A 17,484-nucleotide genomic window follows, 5' to 3' on the forward strand; every position below is an offset into this window, starting at 1 on the left:
ATGAAGGTCACCCACTGTCCCGTCATTACAACATAAAACATGGAGGAAGTTTTGTGGGTTCCAATTTCTGTGGAGTAGAAACAATACAGAGAAACAAAAGGGGGGGTGATTACATTAAAGAAATGTCCAAAATAGAAGCAAAATGGATATTTAACATGGACACCTTAATGCCCAATGGTTTAAATGCCGAAATAGAGCTGTTTGCTTTTGAATAATGGCCAGTACCAGATCCGTATAAGAATGGCACAGAAGGGGTTAATATTTTGGGAGTTGGACATGAGCGCATAAATAGAGAGAGCGTTAGTAGCCATGTAACACTCCCTGATGAAGAACAGCGTCTGTTCGAAACGCGTTGGTGAAGAGACACCTGGCACCTGTGGTCATTGACGACCGCAGTAGTGACGTCACTCGCTGCTCCTAGTGAGCGCAAAACTTTGTCTAACCTCTACCTGCGAAGCAGCACGCCAAACTATACGGTACCATGACTGGTCTACATCCCGTACTCCAGCATCGATGATTTGGCGATCGACATCAATGTAATTGACAATCCCTGATCTCAGGAAGGCGAACCACCGCATCGAGCATCAGAGCACAAGCAGGAGTCTACATTACAGGTACACTGGTTGAGCCAGATAGATACTTGTAGATTGGTGTATACTCGTGTGCTGGATGTAAATAATACATAATATTCCCGTATTAAGCATAAACACGTCCATAGTCCCAGAGCGCAGTATCATAATTATTTATTACAGTGCCTCCTTTATGCGGAAGACTTTGCGGTTCTGCTGCGATACCGCTGCCACACTATAGCGCACTCACGGAGCACCTTTGAAGCAACTTTAAAACAAAGTACCATTCTGGAAGATGTTGGATCAGGCCCAACCCAGATGGCATGTCCCCAGCTGCCATTTCTTTGCCAGGACCGGCGTCCCGGCCCTACACCAGCACATTGTGCAGAATGTATACCTGTTGCTGGTTGATGCTGTCAGCGATAGGGTGCATTTGACAATGGATGCCTGGACCAGCAGACATGGGCAGGGATGCTATATCAGCTTCACAGCCCATTGGGTGTCCCTCGGAGGCGCCGGGGAGGGATCATCAGATGTGGCGGCATCTCAGTTTGTGGTGCCGCCCCGGGGTGTCCAGGGGAGAACTGTTGCTCTCCCTCAAGCCACTGTCTCCACCACTGCTGACCCCCCCAGCAAGCGTCCCTGTAACTACACAAGTGTGGAGGCCATGCTCCAGCTTGCCATAATAGTGGAACGGAGACACACTGGACCAGATGTTCTGGCCGCCCTCCAGGCTCAGGTCCACAAGTGGCTGACACCCTGAAGGCTCCAGGCAGGTATGGTTGTCTGTGACAACAGCAGCAACCTCCTTGTCGCCCTCCATGCTGGCAGTCTAACACACGTGCCCTGCACGGCACATGTCCTCAACCTTGTGGTACAGAAGTTCCTACGCACATACTTAAGGTTGAGTGACATCGTGCAAAGGGTACGGAGGATTGCCAGCCACTTCTGATGTTCCCCAATCTCCATTGCGTCCCTGTCCAAACTGCAGCAAGAAAACTGCCTGCCACCTCACAGGCTGATTGCGGACAGTGTGACGCGGTGGAACTCCACCTTCCAATGCTGGAGAGGTTGTGGGAGCAGCAACTGGCGATGAAAGAGTACCTGCTGGACCAAGGCACTTCCGGGCCATCAAACCCATTCCCCTACATCACCAATGCCGAGTGGGGGCAGATACACCAGGTCTGCCACGTATTGGCCCCATTCGAGCATGCAACCAAGAAAGTCAGCGGGGAGCATGTCGGCCTCAATGACGTGCTCCCCATAGTGTTTCTGCTGGACAGGACACTCGAACGCCTGCTCGATGCTGGGGAGAGTGCCTTGGTGGAGCAAGAAGAGGCAACACTGCTCCACCAAGACCAGGCCCAGGACGGTAAGGAGGAGGAAGAATTTTTTGAGAAGGTTGTTGATGTCCAGGAGTCTGGGCCTGGTCAGGAGGGAGCCGTTAGTCCGGGGGTGGGGCGACTCCCAGAGGGAGCAGCAGCAGGAGGACCAAGACATCCTGGTCCCGGGCAGCCAAGAAGAGTCACAGCGGGCTTTCATCTTCCCCATGGCTGCCCATGCCCCCTCCTCCAGCGTACTATCTGAGCGGACATTCAGCGCGGCAGGTGGGGTGGTCACCGACAAGCGGACCCGTCTTTCCACAGACTCAGTGGATAGACTGACATTTATAAAAATAATTGAGACCTGGATCGGCGGCGACTTCTTGGCCCACAACTGTCGGTTCAGGGCGCTGAAGGGTGCCTTGTCAATCCGTCTCCTTTGCTCTCCCTCCAAAACATTGTTGTTTTTTAACTTCTGTATATATTTGTGGATGAATTTATTTACTTATTTATTTAGTGATGATTTTATTTATATATTTCTGTATTGATGAATTTATTTATGTATTTTTTTATTGATTAATTTATTTATGTACTTATTTATCGATCAATTTTTATTTTTATCAATCGATGATTTTATTTATCTATTCTTTCATTAATTTATTAAACCTCTTATCTATTTATTTATTTATTCAATTAACTTATTGAAAATATCTATTGCAAATTAAGCCTGTTACAATAAAGGGCGATAGAACAGTAGTGGCTAAACATTAGTAGGAACGGTCTATATTAAATGGCAAGGGAACTTGACCACATTGGCTTTTGTTGTCGAATTACTCAATTCAATTGATTTATCGTTTCAGCCCTAATATAGTGTATCCTATAGTTCTCTGTGTGATCTCTGAACACTACCCTCCATACATAAACCATACTGGAACATAGACCTCTCATATACCAATCGGCACACAGCGCTTCACACGACGCCAGCACCGGTTTGCTCTCAGTTTCCATATCGGGCACATCGAGTCTGGAGAAGAACACTTAGGTAACGCAGCCTTCCGCTCCGTGTGCTGATTCCTCCAAGCCAGAAGACAGCAGGACTGGCGGGGTTTAGCAGCGTCTCTCTCATCCTCCTTTTGTCTGTGAGAAGGCATGGGTACCGCCGCTCGCCCCACCCATACATGATCAGCGCCACACACACACTGGGCTCCGGACATCGGCAACACACAGCCAACCTCTGCCCGTCTGAGCACAGAAGCCAGTGAGGCTTGCTCTTCCTGAGGCTTGCTGTACTAAGTGGGCTTCTGATTAAGTGGAGTTAAAGAAAAGGAGTTTATGACAAGGAGCAGGAAACTAAGGTTGGATAGAATTTCCTTGTGTGTTGGTGACTTGATTCTAGCTAGTCCTTCAACTACAGCAGACAGGGTCTAATTCTAACTCATATTTACTGTTTTACTTTTTTACTGTTCATCCCCATTAAAAATGTGCTATATGGACAATGCCACTAAGTGTGTGTCCTGTGCAATGTATGCATGCCTTGAAGAGCCATTCGAGGGTGAATACATTTGCACTAGATGCAATCATGTTTTAGAATTAACTATTGTGTGTCAAGGTTATCTTGGGATTCTAATTTATTGCAGATCTGGGAATTGGCCACTCCAAAGTTCAAAATAATAACAGATAAACAAGATATGCACAGTGACCATTATGGATTGCATAAGCTGACTACATTCCTTAGGGGTGAAGCTTTTTGGTTAAAACATTATAAAGGCTACATACATGACCGTATGTGTTTTGCGATCCCCAAATTGCGGATCTGAAAAAAAACGGATGACGTCTGTATGGTATCCGTTTTCTTTGTGGATCCATTGTAAGAATGCCTATCCATGTCCACAAAACGGACAAGAATAGGACATGTTCTATTTTTTTGGGCAGCGCTACAGAGCAGACATACGGATACGGATAACACATGGTGTGCAGTCTGCAAAAAAAAAAATGGACACGGAAGCAAAATACGTTTATGCAAATGTAGCCTAAAAGTTGGGCCTTTTCAGTTAAGAATCTGGAGTTCACCTATGAGGGAGACGTCCCCTGTGAAGGAAAATTTGTATTTTCCCAATTGAGTCTCTGACTGCTTTAGCTGAAATGGGATCCCCAGCTGATATGTGTTGCTGTCAGATGAGGTTAACGTAATTGGTGATGTAAGTACCATAATTCTAGATATAGTCAGAAATTTAGATAAAGTGTGGTTGTGATTATGTACAGTGATTAATAATTATGTGTTGTATTTTGTCTAACCCCTATTTTCTATTCTTTTGATCTACCTAATTTACTGAAAGAAGAATATACATTTCCCTGATTATCACTATTACCTTAATAAATTTACTTATGTATTTTACTATTCTTAAATGTGGTGTGTATAGCCTCTCTTTAAAGAATATCTGAACCTGAAATGGTTCATTTGTCAGCAATAAAGCACTTCCTACACCATTTGCAGTGCACCAGCTGATTGCCCCTGTCCACCAGATAAATCTCATAGACTTCTGCTGAAAGTATGCCCACCACTGTATATGACTCACGCTCCCAGTGACTATCCAGTTTGCTAGCTGGGTGCTTATTTCTGAGCCAGATTTGGTCTCCAGGTTGCAAGAGTCCAGTCTTGGCATGGAGGTGAAAGTCCTGTTTTTGCTTCTCCTGGACTTTCTTTATTCTGGAATCTTCTATTTCTTTAGCATCCTCCAGTTACCTCTGATGCTACTTGATGCATTCGGTTTTGCAAAGAAGTTGCTCTGAGTCTAAGAGATAATAGGGAGTGTACCCTCCTAGTGACAGCACATGTTGTGAACTCATGGCACCAGGTCTAGATGCCAATTGAGTAGAAGCAACCGCCTAATGGTCTCTTTAGTCTTTTGTGTGCCAAAATGTCTGACTTGTTATGATACATATCCAGCACCATTTTTGAACCCCTGCGAGGCACTACTGTCTGATGTAGATGCTCATGAGTGACAGGGTCGAGTGTCTTCTGAAAGAGTAGGCTCTTTTGCAGGAGTTGTTTCCTCTGCTGCCAGAGACAATCCGATTCCAGGTTAGCCCTTTTCATCCTGATCATTTCAGGCGCTCTTCCACTGGAGACGTAGTCAAGTCCCCAATGACTCTGCTCTCTGCATGGAGTCTGAACCAGAGTTCTAGTACGGCTCCTAAATCTTTCTTACTGGTGTCCGTATATAAACGGAAGGGCTAATCATAGTCCTGGTAGTCCAGGATTGGTGGCTCTGTAATTTTTTTCTTGAGTAGCTTTCTTGAGAGGCTTCTTACTCTTCACTTAACTGATATTTTAGCATTTTGACAATTTTTGGGATGACCCTTCAGAAGCTCTTTTTTATTATTAAAATTTTTTATTGTTTTTTAAAGTCATAAGACATAAGATGTTAGTAAACAATAAGATACAATTGTTAAGTGTACAATACTTCAGAGCAATATTATGACAGTATCAGATTGGTTACATTAAAACTTAAGTCAAATAGAAGACTACATAATTAAGATATGCAAGTTGAGAAACCTGAAAATGTAGTAATGATGTCACATTGTAATTTTCCATAGTAAAGAAAAATATAAAGTGAACAAACAAAAATAACCAAAGGGGGCATGATTGATGCAGAATAAGCCACGTAGTTACAAAAACGTCCAAGAGGAGAGATTGATCGAGCATATACAGGGTATTATGTAAACGTAGTTGTAATGTAAAAGGGTCAGTGAAAACCTCTAAATTGTTTCCAGGGCGACCAGATAGCTAAGAAGATAGACCGGGAGCGGAGTTCCCAGTGCGAGAGCTCTTCTAACCTATAGATCTGGTCTACTTTCTGGATCCATTTGGCCACATCAGGGACTTCAGGGGAGAGCCAACAAGACGCTACCAGAAGTCTAGCAGCAGCTAATAGCATGAGGAGTAAGGATCTCTGCCATTTGTTTAAGCCCTTGAGGCCTAAATTTAGGAGGGTTAGGTCAGGAGAGCAAGAAAGACATATAAGGTTGCATTTTTTAACTATAATGCGCCACCAGTCGTTAATGGTTTGGCATTTCCACCAAATATGGAAAAAAGAAGAGGACTGGCATCTCCAACATAAGCCAGAGCATTTAGAGGAGTAGAGAGAGATCGATTCAGGAGTCTTATACCATCTCATCAGGATTTTGTAGCCATTTTCTTGGATGCGTATGCATCTAGATATTTTGTGAGGGGTTATAAGTGCTGTAGAAATCTCAGTAGGAGATAGAAAGCATCAAAAATCTTTCTCCCAGGAGCCAATTATAGCTGGCTTAATAAGGGATAAGGGTGATTTTATGTGGCTATATATAATAGAGATGGTCCTCTTTAGGGGGTTGCTTTGCACCTAATGCCATGTCAAACCAAGAGAACAGGGGCAGTAGTGGGGATTTTTTAAGCAGAGAAACGACTTCCGAGTTAAGTAACCTTTGAAGAAAGGTGAGAGTTGCTGAGCACTTCAAGTCGTTAATGAGAGTATGCAAGGGTTTGACACAACCTTCAGTATCTAACAGATCAGGGAGAGGTTTAGTTGACCGTTTAATTAAAAGGGGGCAGCTCTCTTTCAAGGCACTCGGAGCTAGATCAATCAAATCTCCCAAGGTGAGGAGGGGAGAGGGAGTTGTTAGTAGTTTGTTATGTGAGGAGAACCAATTCCAGACTAATAATGTGCTCTGTATCATGGGGTTTGGGATTTTCTGTAGTGGTGGGAGAGGGTCACCTGACAGCAGAAGAGCTCGAGGGGAGGAGGGGAGAAAAGCTTTTTCCATGAGGACCCATATTTTGTAGGGAAGGGATCTGATCCAGTGACCCTTCAGAAGCTCTTGGTGGGGTTCTGGAATCTGAGTGTGGTGTGGTATAAACCTCCTGTAATGACTTGCAATGCCAAGATAGCTCTAGACCTCTTTAAATGTCTTTGGAGTGGGCAAGCTTTGTATAGCAACTATTTTGTCCCGTCTGGCTTCATGCCTTCAGCACCTACAACATGGCCCAGATACTTGACTTGCGGCTTTAATAGATGGCACTTAGAAGGCTTTATCTTAAGGCTGTGAAGGGCTATGGTCTGGAACACTTCAGCTAGATGTCGCAATTGCTCTTCGTAGGTTTTGGAATAGAAGATTACATCATCCAGATTCCAGTAAGACAGTCTAGAAGTTCTTTTGTCCAAGACATCTCTCCATTAGCCCCTGGAAGGTCCCTGGGGCATTACACAGCCCAAAATCGCATTTAGTTAAACTCAAACAGGCCCATCTTCAGGTGCCATGAGAACTTAGTAGTGATGATCGAGCATGCTCGGCCAAACACCAGTTTGGCTCGAGCATCTCGATGCTCGGCACATGGCGGTATTCGGCCGAATACAGTATGTACTTGAGCGCAATGCTCGAGTCTCCGCCCCACAAGTTTCTGGGCTGCTATGCAGCCAATAAACGTGCAGGTAAGTACTGCCCTCACTGTAATGCCGTAGCCATGTTGGCTGCTGGCATTACAGTAATTGGCTGGCCGGTACGCGTCATCAGGTGCTATATAGCACCCGATGACACATGTTCAGCCCATTCTTAGTCAGGGAGAGCTGTGCTGAAGAAGGGACAGACAGTGTAGGAAGTGATTTAAGAATATTTTTACAACCAAAATTTTTCAGAGACCCAAAAGTCCTTTTAGGGACTATTGTGTGTGGCAGCAGCAATCTATATTTGTAGCGCAACCTGCACTAAATTGCTAAAACTTTACAGACCCAAAAGTCCTTCTAAGGACTTTTGTGTGTGGCACTGGCAGCAATATCTATTTTTAGCGCATCCTGCGCTAAATAGCGTACAATAGTTAGGCCGCTGCAGACAGCGTAATTAGCTGCGCCACATCTCTAGTGTAAAGTGTGTGCATCCCAAAAAAATCTGTGACATCCAGTGTACTTTTTCCGTAGACGGTGTCCGCTGCGGACAGTGACATTAGCTGCGCCACATCTCCTGTGTAAAGTGTGCGCATCCAAATATCTGTGACATACATTGTACTTTTTCAATACACGGTATCCGCTTCTGAAAGGGACATAACCAGTGCCACATCTGCAGTGTAACGTGTGCGCTGAAAAAATATATCTGTGACACACAGTGTCCTTTTCCGTTAGACAGTGTCCGATACGGACAGTGACATTAGCTGCGCCACATTTCCAGTGTAAAGTGTGCGCATCCAAAAAATATCTGTGACATCCAGTGTGCTTTTTCCGTAGACAGTGTCCGCTGCGGACAGTGACATTAGCTGCACGCCACATCTCCAAAGTGTGCACATCCAAAAAATACCTGTGACATACAGTGTAGTTTGTCAATAGATGGTGTCCGCTTCTGACAGTGACATTACCACGGCCACATCTGCAGTGTAAATGTATCTGTGATATACAGTGTACTTTTTTGCGTAGATGCTGCGGACAGTGACATTACCGGTGGTACCTCTCCTGTAAAACGTTTCCTCATCCCAAATGCCTGTGACATTCCCTGTAATTTTTCATTAGCCGCTGATGATAGCATTGACATTACCTGCGGGATATCTCCTGTGTGACGTTTCCGCATCCCAAATGTAGCTGGCCAGCTAAGACCTGTCCTAGGTTGCTAGTATAGCTTATATGTGTATACAGCTAGACCTGCCAATAGCCTTAATATAGTTCCTATGTTTGTGTGTTAAAGACAAAAGCAGCGTTATTTACTGTGACGTCATGTTTTGGATGTCATATAACTGTTATATTTTGTGTTCACAGAAGCAGAAAAAGATAATATGCCTTTAAGATTAATTTTGCAATGTAAGGTAATCTCAGTGACACAGCAGAAACAACAGAAAGCATAGTGTTAATCTGTTGTAGCTGGGCCAAAGTCTAGACCAATCAAAGCCAGCTTCTCACACAGCAAGAGTTTTCACAAATCACAGCCAGCCTCACACACAGCCTGTCTGGGAATTCCCCTAGCAGGAGCTGCTAAAATCATTATTCACCAGACAGGAGCTGAAGATACATTCACACCACTGAGAGTCCAGGTTTATGGGAACAAATAGGTATTTAAAACAGTTATATAATGTTCCTATTGTTAGTATTGTGTTTAGAACTGTATACTGAACTAGATATATATGTGTTTACTTACAGTTTCACCAATTGCAAGCCACAAAGTTCAAATTTTAATTGCCAGCAAAACCAATTGCAAATAGAAATTGCAAGCATAGAAACCAGATTCAATACACATTGCATACAAACTGCGAACTGCTCATACCAGATCATAAGCAATTGCATACTGCAAACTGCAAACCAAGTTGAGCGAGTAGAACTATTAGATATACCTCTCAGATTGATCATAAAGTACTTAAATAACTAAAAGTGAGAGTACAGATACTCAAGAGAGAAATATATCCACCATTTTATGTTGAATGACAAGATTGAACAGTTGAACCACCATCTAAATCATACCGCCATTTTGTGATAGCTTTTCAACACATGTTATGTACATGCACAGAGCATCGCAAGTCAGTGCAAGCATCGCATCATATCAAGAAAAGACACGTCTCCCTTAAGCTTGACATTTGTTCCTGCTCTTCAGAATAAGGTCAGAGCTTTCCTTTTATTACTTATCATTGCATATAGGCTTTGGCATAAAGAGACATTTTTTGTGTTCAGAAATAAGAGACGCTAAATAAAAACAAAGGACAGTTGTAGTACATGGGTTCTAAGGCATTTAAAGTGAAAGTCATTTATTGCCTGCATTTATCGCTGTTGTATTTAAAGTGACAGTCATTTCTTTCTGCATTTGTCAGTATTGCATTTAAAGTGAAATGTCTGAACCTAGTATTACCGTGCCACTGTTAGAAGATACAAAGATAGATAGAGTAGAGGGCGAAGAGCAAGGGAACCTGTCTGAGGTAGAAGAATCTGATGCAGCAGTAGTCTTGCCTCAAACAAATATAGCCCAAACAGATGAACTAAGACGTTCATCACGTGCCAGAAAACTGACCCCAAAGATGCTGGAAAATTTGGAGCAAGAAGCAGCAATGAAAGGAAAAAAGTTTGCCAGAATGTATGATAAATGGAAATTATACATTAAAGACATTCGTAAAAAGCTAAAGCAAGAAAGTATAAAAAAGAACTTGAGTGATATGGTAGAGACGGTAGAAGAATCTGAATCAGAGTTTATGGCAGCATATGTCAACCTGAGGTCATTTACAACACCTTCCCAGGATATTGTAAGGAACATGGACACATGTACTGCGGTCACTAAAGATTTGGTAAAGCTCATGAGAGAACTATCATCTGCAGAAAACTATGATGAAGTTAAAACAAGAAGTAGAATGAAAGAGCTTTTTATGAAAGACTATGCTAGGTCTTTAGGTGGTACCACAATCTCAAGTGTGACTTCCTTCGCTAGCAGAAGTGCCACCCATATATCAGAGTCCTCAAATACTTCAGCCTAAAGAAAGGACTTAGTTGAACAACTTGCTGTCAAGAGAACAGAAACTGAAATGGAAGCTACCATTGAGGTACAGCGCCAACTGATGGCTGAAAAGGAAGCAGAAAAGGATGCACAACGCCATCAGATGGAAGCTGAGATCGAGGCACAGCGCCAACAGATGAAAAGTCTGGAAAGGCAGAAAGAAGTTAAGATCATAGAAGCCAGACTCAGAGTACATGAGGAGTATATGAGTCAGAGTAGTCATAGGTTCAAATCTGTACTAAGTGAAGAAACAGACTTCTACTTTCCTTCCTACGCCCAGGAGAATGGAAGGAAATCTCCAGCATGTAGTGAAGAAATAAGTTATTATCCTGCCATCCCTGCTCATAAAAACAAAGAGGCCTAGTCCAGTGTTAGAAAAAAGGTGTGTGAATTTACCCTCTATCTCTACCGGAAAAGATGAAGAAAAGGACTCACCTAATTCAGAACTAAGTGAGAAAATGGAACCAAGTGATTCTATTCCTAGATGTCACGGCAATGCTTCGGAGAGTGTTACAACTATTGTCCCAGCAAGACAACAGAGAACAGTCCTAGCTAGACTTCCCGTTCCGGAACCCACCGTATTTTCAGGAGACATACTGAAGTTCATAGAGTGGAAGGCAAGCTTTGAAATGATCATTGAGCATTATTGCTTCAGTCCAGTTGACAAGTTATTCTACTTTTAGAGATATGTTGGTGGAGAAGCAAAGTAAGTTCTTGAAGGTAACTTCTATAGAAAAAACAAGAAGAAGCCTACAAACAAGCTTGGGAAAAATTGAATGCAAGATATGGTCATCCTTTCTTAGGACAAAGAGCCTTTAGAGAGAAACTAAATAACTGTAGAAAAATATATATGGTGTCTTCTCAGGATATTTGACTGCAGGGGCAGTTCACCTGGGTATCGCTCAGGAAGGTAAGATATATGCAGAGAAGGGGAGCAGTAACAATTTAAAACTTAGCTTTTAATATGTCTATTCTCCCAAAATAGGGAGTAAAAGACCCCTTACAAACAAAAAAACTCACAAAGAGACAGACAAGACCCCTGGAGGGTTGCGCCGCGTATGTAGCGCTGCGCACCAACACAGGTGTCGTCCTCCCTAGGTCAATGGTGATTAACACAAAGGCCTATGGTGAAAGGACCGTATGATCCCTAGTATCTGGAACCTTAAAGGTAGTATAAGGATCAAATGGATAAGAAATGGAAAGGTCTTACCAGTTCTTAAGAGGGCCTCACTTAATAACGGCGTGTTATGGGTTAGTACAGGAGGTGGTCACAAGCAGTAGGTAGGTACTTCATCAGATGTCCATAGGGGGGGGAAAGGACATCCGAAGTGTCCATACGGCCTGGTATTAGAGTGGCCTCAGAAAAGAAACTCACCCTAGTACCTCCCTACTTGACCTAGCCGGCCCTAGTGACCTAACACGGGGTCCGTGCCCCGCAAGGGGTGGCCCCGTCCGGAACCTTGCCCTGATGCGGAATCCCTAGGTAACCCTATCACAGGGTGACTCAGGGCAGAGTCCTGTATATCAAGGCAGGTAGAGATATAAATTATATAAGTTGCATATATCTCAAAAATCAATAAAGTGAAGAAAATAATAAGCACAATTAGGGTGCGTGTCTAATGATATGTAAGCGTGACCCGACGCGTTTCATTAGTATGACATATCCTAAGTCCACTTTCTTAAGACTAAGGCCCCATAAATCGTCAGGGGACACGGGGCTTAGTATTGTGGCTCCTGTCAGTCTAACTATTGCCACTGTATTAGGTATTCCAGTGTAGCAAGTATATGGGGGTATTTACTCAAGGAAATTACTCCACATCAAAGTAGAGAGTGAGGCATGTGGGATGGTGTACCTATAGAGAAACATAGACAGAAACAGTATAAATGAATATCTAAGTCTAAGTGGCCATGCTGCCCACATAGTGATGGGTGCGAGCCAGTACTCACATAACTACTGGAGCGGTGTCACAAGATGTCCAGAAGTGGCGGCATGGAGGTTCACCATGTCGTCCATCACAGGGTGCACGCCTGACATGTGTGCCGGGGCGCGCTGTATTTAAATGAAAGGAAGGGGAGAGACGCCGGTCTGTGCGCCTGCGCCATGTATGACGTCGACCCACGTGACCAGATCAAATCACATGATCGGGCCAAACGGGGGTATGGCGTACCCACAGGGTGCACGCGCCGTTGGGCACGGCGATATCAGGTAAGGCCGAGGGGGAGGCAACTGTTGCGACGCAGCCGCGTCATCACGCCTACCGGGCCGCCCGATGGGCGCAACTCAGGGGGGAGTGGAAGAAATCCTCAGACCGCCCCAGTGCGAGGCGCCACTTGCAGCACAATCTGCAGATAGAGGGGGTGGAGCTAAACAAGGAGAGTAAAGTTGCAGACCAAGTGGCTACTACACTGATCTTCCCCAGATGGGGAGAGATTAACCCCTCGATATTTGGACAAAGTAGGACATTTTGGTAGGTTAGAGTACTAACTGGCCTGAAAAGGGGGGGAAAGACAAGTAGTTAAGGCCTCATGCACACGACCGTTGTGTGCATCCGTGGCCGTTGTGCCGTTTTCCGTTTTTTTTCGCGGACCCATTGACTTTCAATGGGTCAGTGGAAAAATCGGAAAATGCACCGTTTTGCAGCCGAGACCGTGATCTGTGTATCCTGTCCGTCAAAAAAATATGACCTGTCCTATTTTTTGGACGGACAACGGTTCACGGACCCATTCAAGTCAATGGGTCCGTGAAAGAACATGGATGCACACAAGATTGGCTTCCGCGTCCGTGATCCGTGGCCGTAGGTTACTTTAATACAGATGGATCCGAAGATCCGTCTGCATAAAAGCTTTTTCAGAGCTGAGTTTTCACTCCCCTCCCTCCCCCCTCCTAATTAAAATCTCCCTCTATCATTGGTGGCAGCGGAGAGTACCGATCGGAGTCCCAGTTTAATCGCTGGGGCTCCGATCGGTAACCATGGCAACCAGGACGCTACTGCAGTCCCGGTTGCCATGGTTACTTAGCAATTTGTAGAACCATTATACTTACCTGCGAGCTGCGATGTCTGCGTCCGGCCGGGAGCGACTCCTACTGGTAAGTGACAGGTCATGTGACTTACCAGTAGGAGGAGCTCCCGGCCGGACGCAGACATCGCAGCTCGCAGGTAAGTATAATGGTTCTACAAATTGCTAAGTAACCATGGCAACCGGGACTGCAGTAGCATCCTGGTTGCCATGGTTACCGATCGGAGCCCCAGCGATTAAACTGGGACTCCGATCGGTACTCTCTGCTGCCACCAATGATAGGGGGGGGGATTTTAATTAGGAGGGGGAGGGAGGGGAGAGGGCCCAATGGCCACCAACGAGTTAACTACAGGGGAGGGAGGGGGGGCCCACTGGCCACCAACGAGTTAACTACAGGGGAGGGAGGGGGGGCCCACTGGCCACCAACGAGTTAACTACAGGGGAGGGAGGGGGGGCCCACTGGCCACCAACGAGTTAACTACAGGGGAGGGAGGGGGGCCCACTGGCCACCAATGAGTTAACTACAGGGGAGGGAGGGGGGCCACTGGCCACCAACGAGTTAACTACAGGGAAGGGAGGGGGCCCACTGGCCACCAATGAGTTAACTACAGGGGAGGGGGGGGCGGCCGCACTGGCCACCAATGTGTTAACTACAGGGGGGGCTGCCCCCTGCTGCCAGGCAGCAGGGGCAGTGATGTACACAGTTCTTTCACGATGTAACTCAAATCCGACTGTATATTCTAACATAGAGGGGTTCCCATGGTGATGGGGACGCTTCAAGTTAAAATATACCATCGGATTGGAGAAAACTCAGATCCTATGGTATATTAACTCCTGACTTTACATTGAAAGTCAATGGGGGACGGATCCGTTTGAAATTGCACCATATTGTGTCAACGTCAAACGGATCCGTCCCCATTGACTTGCATTGTAATTCAGGACGGATCCGTTTGGCTCCGCACGGCCAGGCGGACACCAAAACGACTTTTTTTTCATGTCCGTGGATCCTCCAAAAATCAAGGAAGACCCACGGATGAAAAAACGGTCACGGATCATGGAAAAACGGAACCCGTTTTTGTGGACCGCAAAAAAATACGGTCGTGTGCATGAGGCCTTAACAGAGAGGACATTGTATTGTAAACTCCAGCTAAATAAGTGCATAGGGAAAAACATTATGAATAAAGCTGCAAGTGACATGACAATGAGTTCACTGTACTAAAATGGCCCCCACAGTCACCAGATATCAACCCAATTGAGCATCTTTGGGATGTGGTGGAACCGGACCTTCGTGCCCTGGATGTGCATCCCTCAAATCTCCATCAACTGCAAGATGCTATCCTATCAATATGGGCCAACATTTCTAAAGAATGCTATCAGCACCTTGTTGAATCAATGCCACGTAGAATTAAGGCAGTTCTGAAGGTAAAAGGGGGTCCAACACCGTATTAGTATGGTGTTCCTAATAATTCTTTAGGTGAGTGTATATCCCAGAGGCCCTGGCGGGCGGCCAAATTACCACTCCAACGCCCGCAGGCGACCTATTTGCACCTACTGTCATAAGTCAGGGCATACAGAACCAATGTGCTGGCGGTTAAAAGAGAAACCCTCGAGGCTAAGGACCGCCCCTCGGGAGGTAAACTAGTAGGTCCACAAGATCCCAACTGGATGCCCAGATATGTAGGATCACGTCCGGAAGTAGCAATCCAAATTAACGGAGTTCTCTTTGTCGGCCTACTAGACACCGGGTCTCAGGTCACTACCATCCAACGGCCTGCATTTGATAAATACTGGAACCAGAGCCAACTTACGCAACCGCCAGAATTCTGGTTGGATCTTACAGCCAGCAACGGGAAACCCGTGTCAATACATGGTTATTGGGAGCCAACTCTGCAAGTAGGAGAAACCACCCTAACTCGACAAGGTATTATTGTTGTACAAGCCGGAGACAAAGGTGGCCCTCCAGTAATCCTAGGAATTAATGTCCTTAGGAATTGTTACACCGAAATTCTTGAGACATTACACCAATCTATGCCTACTGCTTCACCTGCCTCCAAAAGGGTCATACAACAGACCATCCGTGTGTTAAGCGCACAACAGAAATTCGCCAATGGGAAAGGGGAAATCTGCTGTGTCTGCACAGGGCCGGCCTTAGGTGTTCAGGCGCCCTGTGCGAGATAATCTTGTGGCGCCCCCCCCCCCCCCCCCCCCACCGTTTCACCTAAACATACACAAAGAGGAAAACAATCTTTGTAACAAACAGTTTCCCAGACAGTGACAGTGCCACTTTAATAGTATAATCCACAAGGTCAGTTTATGTATTGTAGAAACAAGAGCAATGTTGTCAGTACACTATATTTAACCATTTTTCAACACTAAGCATGTATAGCCTCTCCCTCATTTCTTCAACCCAAGTCTTTGTTTGGCCCCCTCTAGACAATTTCAGGCACACCATATGCCGCCTTCACCCCCTTCACCAAAACCCTTGGCCACTCCTTCAATAAAACCCCTGCCCCCTTCATCAGACACTGGCCCCCCTTCAACATATACTGCCTCTATTCATCAGACCCTGTCCCCTTCATCAATCCCCAGGCTGCACCCCTTCATCAACCATTTGCACCCCTTCATCAGTCCCCTGCCCCCCTTAATCATACCCAGTGTCAACCAGAGCCAGTCCCCTGCCCCCTTAATCATACCCTGTCACCCTTACTCAGTCCCCTGCCTTTCTTAATCATACCCAGTGTCATCCATAGCCAGTCCCCTGCCCCCCTTAATCATACCCAGTGTCTGTCACCCACCTTATCCAGTCCCCTGCCCCCTCAATTAGACCCTTCACCCCCTAATCATACTCAGTGTCACCCACATAGCCAGTCCCCTGCCGCAGGGTCTAATTAAGGGGGGCAGCCGGCAGGGGACTACTGGATAAGGGTGACAGACACTGCGGTATGATTAAGGGGGCAGGGGACTGGAAAAGGCCTAAGGGTGACACTGGGTATGATTAAGCCGCAGGGGACTGGCTATATGGGTGACACTGGGTATGATTAGGGGGTGAAGGGTCTAATTGAGGGGGCAGGGGACTGGATAAGGGGGGGTGACAGACATTGGGTATGATAAAGGGGCAGGGGACTGGTTTTGGTTGACACTGGGTATGATTAAGAATGGCAGGGGACTGGGTAAAGGTGACAGGGTATTATTAAGGGGGGCAGGGGACTGGCTCTGGGTGACACTGGGTATGATTAAGAGCCTTAATCATACCCTGTCACCTTTACCAAGTCCCCTATCCACCTTAATCATACCCAGTGTCAACCAAAGCCACTCCCCTGCCCCTTAATCATACCCAGTGTCACCCTTAGGCCTTATCCAGTCCCCTGCCCCTTAATCATACTCAGTGTCACCCTTAGGCCTTATCCAGTCCCCTGCCCCCTTAATCATGCCCAGTGACTGTCACCCTTATCCAGTAGTCCTGCCCGGCTGCCCCCCTTAATTAGACCCTGCCCCCATTTAATGAAAGTCTTTCAAGATATTTGGTTTAAAAAAAAAAACACAATAAGAACAGCCAGGTAGGTACTCACTGACACTGTCTGTCTTCTGCGACTGCTCCCTCCCACCTGTCTGCAGAGGCGCACCGCCGGTCCGGCCACAGTCACACATTGAGCGGCGGATCATTCCGCGGCTAGTCTCTGTGAAGGCGCAGGCTACAGCACTTGGACGCTGCGCCTGCGCCCCTAAGCTACTCCTCCACGCTCCAGAACCAGCGGCTCAGCCTCAGCTCGCCACTCACCAGGCCCAGGCTCACCTAGTCGCCTCACCGCTAACACAATCTCGGGTCGGGCCGGCTGGCTGCTGTAGCCTGTGTAAGAGAGAGTAGAGAGTGACCGACTGCGAGCTGTGTCGGCCGCCGGGCGGCCCTGTTGCCATGGCGCCCTGTGCGGCCGCACAGCTCGCACACCCCAAAGGCCAGCCCTGTGTCCGCACCCGAGGTAACCAACCTGTGATCCTTAAACCAAATATGATCATCCTCTAGTCAGGGCTGCAAGAAGCTTAGTGACTGTTTCCCAAGGTAAAGTGCCTGTTCGTCTCCAAAA

The sequence above is a fragment of the Bufo bufo genome, chromosome 6, assembly GCF_905171765.1.
Source record: "Bufo bufo chromosome 6, aBufBuf1.1, whole genome shotgun sequence".
NCBI lineage: Eukaryota > Metazoa > Chordata > Amphibia > Anura > Bufonidae > Bufo > Bufo bufo.